The sequence below is a fragment of the Olea europaea genome, unplaced genomic scaffold (genome assembly GCF_002742605.1).
Source record: "Olea europaea var. sylvestris unplaced genomic scaffold, O_europaea_v1 scaffold293, whole genome shotgun sequence".
Lineage (NCBI taxonomy): Eukaryota > Viridiplantae > Streptophyta > Magnoliopsida > Lamiales > Oleaceae > Olea > Olea europaea.
In genome coordinates, this window is record NW_019247890.1 from 353203 (window position 1) to 357718 (window position 4516).

Here is a 4516-nt window from a genome sequence, read left to right on the forward strand (position 1 = left end):
AATGCCCAAAATGTGTTTGATCCGTCACTTCCGAAAATGCATTTCAGAAAAAAAAAGGAAAAATTTATAATTGAAATGGTTGCCCTTCTTATATGCAACTTTATTTTTTTAATACTGAAAATGAAATAGAGCACCGGTTACAAATTTCTGAGAGAAGTTAATAGAGTCTATGCTTTCCAAGCTTGTCAAAAGTGATGGAACTTAATCCATACACAATTTGTTCATCCAACTTTGACAAATATTCCAAAATTGAAATCTCATACTCTTAAAATTAGATTTGATTGTGGATTAGATCAAAGAGTTACATCATGTGCATCCCAAGTTGCTGCTATTCAGGTTGATGATTATTCTAATACTAATGATCAAGTTTGTAATTGATATGATTCGGGATAGGCGCCAAACGACCAATGACTTGTTGATTGACGAGAGGTGGCCAAAACCAAGATTCCAGCTAGCAAGCCATGCAAATTATTTGTTCGAGCTATGGAGTCCAAAATGTTGAAGTTAACAAGCCACATAACAACTTACATGTTGGTCATGAAGGCGAAATCATGTTTGGTGTTTGGATTCAAAGTTTTGGATGACCAACAGCGTCGATTAAAATAGGTATAACTTTTAGCTCGAGCGTCGGATTTTCGCCCATGAATACAATTCGAAATCGTCACAAAATTCTGCACATGCAAAAGTTGGAGTTGAAATTTAAGCTATGCGACCTCATAGCTTTAGAGGCATGCGACCGCATAGCATGTTCCTGAGACAAAACTGAAAGCTGAATTTAGTTCTATGCAACCACATAGCTTATAACTGTGCGACCACATAGTAGAGTTTTGAGACGCGAATTTTCCAATTTCGCATAATCTTCTAATTAAGTTAAAACTCTAATTTCATGGTATCTTTTGTAATCTTTAGACTTTATTTTCGTGTCAACTAGGGCTTCATAAGTCTAGTATAAATAGGTTTATTATTTCTCATTGTAAAACAAGACTTTTGATATTGAAAATTAATTAAGAGGCTTGTTCACTTCTATTTTCTTATTCTTAATTGAACAATTTGAACTTATCAAAATTAACAATCTTGTGGTGTTCACAGATTTGGGTGATATTTAGAAAATGAGTAATCAAGAGATTAGTAATTTATTCAATTATTGGTTGCTTGATTCATCTTTTGTGGGTTAAATCTAAAACCCTGAATCTTGGGCATTCTTGGAATTCGGTTTCGAGGTTGAATCCTTTCGAAGAAAGAGGGGATGATATAATCCGAGATAGGTGCCAAACTACCGAGGACTTGTTGATTGATGGGAGGTGGCCAAAACCAAGATTCGAGCTAATAAGCTATGCAAATTATTTGTTCGAGCTATGGAGTTTAAAATGTCGAAGTATACAAGCTAAATAACAACTTACATGTTGGTCATGAGGCGAAATCATGTTTAGTGCGTTGGATTCAAAGTTTTGGACGATATATGGAAAAACGAACAGCGTGGATTAAAACGGGCATAACTTTTAGCTCGGGTGTCGAATTTTTGCCCATGAGTACACTCCGAAATCACCATGAAATTCTGCATATGAAAAGTTGGAGTTGAAATTTAAGCTATGCGACCTCATAGCTTTAGAGGCATGCGACCACATAGCATGTTCTCGAGACAAAACTGAAGGCTGAATTTTGTTCTATGCAACTGAATGGCTTATAACTGTGCGACTGCATAGTAGAATTTTGAGACGCAAATTTTCTAATTTCATGTAAAATCTTCTAATTAAGTTAAAAATCTAATTTTATGGTATCTTTTGTAATCTTTAGACTTTATTTTCGTATCTACTAGGGTTTCATGAATTTAGTATAAATATGTTCATTATTTCTTATTGTAAAACAAGACTTTTGATATTGAAAATTGATTGAGAAGCTTGTTTGCTTCCATTTTCTTGTTCTTAATTGAACAATTCGAACATATCAAGATTAACAATCTTGTGGCGTTCACAAATTCAGGTGATATTCATAAAATGTGTAATTAAGAGGTCAATAATTTATTCAATTATTGGTTGTTTGGTTCATCTTTTGTGAGTTAAATCCAAAATCTTGAATCTTTGGCATTCTTGGGATCCGATTTCAATCTTGTTGTGGGTTTTGTAGCCATCGTTGCTACGCGGGTTCACATCAGTAATATAACTTTTCTTGAAAATTTGGAGAAAAACTGCACGTACATTATTATTTTGTTTGTTATGATCCTCTTTAATACCTGTTACTGTTTTTTTTTTGTTGGTGAAATTGGATGGCACTAAGTTTTGTTAGAATTGACAAACGCAAAAGACAACAAACATGTGCAAATGAAGATTTATTTGATCTTCATCAATTAAATTACATTGCAGAAATTGTTGCAGTTGAAAATATAGGTGAACAATTTATTTACATTTCGTACATTTGTTTTTTAAATGTTTAAAATTTCATATAGTAAGACAAAATTTTTCGATGTGTGCCTTTTTTCCAATTATGCAAAAGAAGAAAATAAGAGCTCAAGTATCATGTAGAGAATATTATTCCTACAAGTTACAGGTTAGACTTTCACATAAGTCGATTTCACTTCACGCTGGACGTTTGTTACAACATTATGTTGTAGATATGTATGTAAAAATTGAAACATCTAGATTAGATGAAATATGTGCTGCGATTTACCAAGGGGCTATAGATTGTGTTAAATCTGGTAAATTCGAGCAGTTATGTCTAGTAAAATAATTATTTTGCTGTCTTCTTTTACTGGTGGTTCAAGGGATATAAACAAAAGATATACGGATGAATTGACATTAGTTTAAAATTTTGGTAAAGTCGTCTTATATATATATAGAATTCGAGAAAAGAGGTTTACCACATACTCATTTTTTTAATCATTTTAGAATGTGCATATAAGATCACTGCTCCTAAATCTATAGAGAAAATTGTTAGTGTTAAATTTCAGACAACCGAATTTACCCTAATTTATACTCTATTGTTGTTACTCACATGATATGTGGTCCTGTGGCATTTTAAATCCAACAAACGTGTGCATAAGCAGAAATAAATATGTAGAAGCCATTTTCCAATAGATTATACATCGGAGACATTGTTAGGTAAATCTTCATACCCAAAGTATAGACGTTTAAATATTGATAGGAAAGTGAAAGTTAGAGGGTAATGGTTAGATAATAGGTGGGTTGTGCCTTACAATCTATATCTCTTGGCTAAATTTAATTGCCATATAAGCATAGAAATATGTTAAACCATCAAAGATGTAAAATATTGTATAAATATGTATACAAGGGACATACTAGAATTAGTTTCTCAGTACATTCCGAAGAACCTGTGGTTGACAAGATTAAAAATTTCCAAATAGTTAGATGGATTTCTCCTCCTGAAGTATTATGGAGAATTTTTAATTTTTTTCTTTCAAAAATAAATTCTCCAGTTGTTACTCTTCAATTACACCTTGAAAATAATAATTTTGTTACATACAAAAGTTTTGACAATCTTGGGAAAATTGTGAGCATAGCATTTTTATATAAAACAAAGTTAATGGAATTTTTTCGCATGAATATTGAGGATAAAAAGGATACAACTCTTTCATATAAACAATTTCTAGATTTTTTTTTTTGGGAACTCACATAGTAAATGTTGGAGTCCTAGAAAACAAGGTGTTTGTATCGGTAGAATAGTTGCAGCAAGTCCAAAGGAAAAGGAAAGATATTACTTGCGTCTTTTATTAAACCTATTAGAGGTGCAACATCATATCAAGCTTTGAAAATTGTAAATGGTGTTGAAATGTCTTCTTTCTAGGAAGCTGCACTTTTACATGGTTTACTTAATGGAAATGTTAATTGTTATTTGTGTTTGCAAGAAGCTTCATGGTATCAGATGTCTGCTCCATTTCGCCGTCTTTTGCAACAATTCTAAGTTTGTGTGCTCCAAATAATCTGAAAAATCTATGGACCAAATTTAAAATATTTATGATTAAAGATTTCATACATGCTGATATGTCTCTACAAACTACTGAACTTAAAGCTCTTTTAATGGAACTTTAAAACTTTCTGATAAAGCTATTAATAGTTACAGATTTATATCATACAGTGTAAACTGCAAGAAGATGAACATGTTGCTAGAGTAATAAATGATGAACTAAGCATTAATGTCTCAGAAGTAGATATCATGTGTGCACATCAACTTAATATTGAACAAAAAGCAGCGTGTAATGTAATTATAAATAAAGTAGATACTAATGTTAGCAACATGTACTTTGTTGATGGTCTTGGTGGAACAAGCAAAACCTTTTTATATTGTACATTACTAGGTAATTAGGCCAAGACAAGTGATGCTTTAGCAATAACATTTTCTGATGTTGCAGATGGTCTTTTGCCTAGTGGAAAACGGCACATTGTAAATTTAAAATACCTCAAAAGATTAGTAGTGCCACAATATGTAACATTAGTAAATAGAGTGCTCTAGCTGAACCTTTCGAATGGCAAATCTAATCATATGGGATGAAGCTCTAATGGTG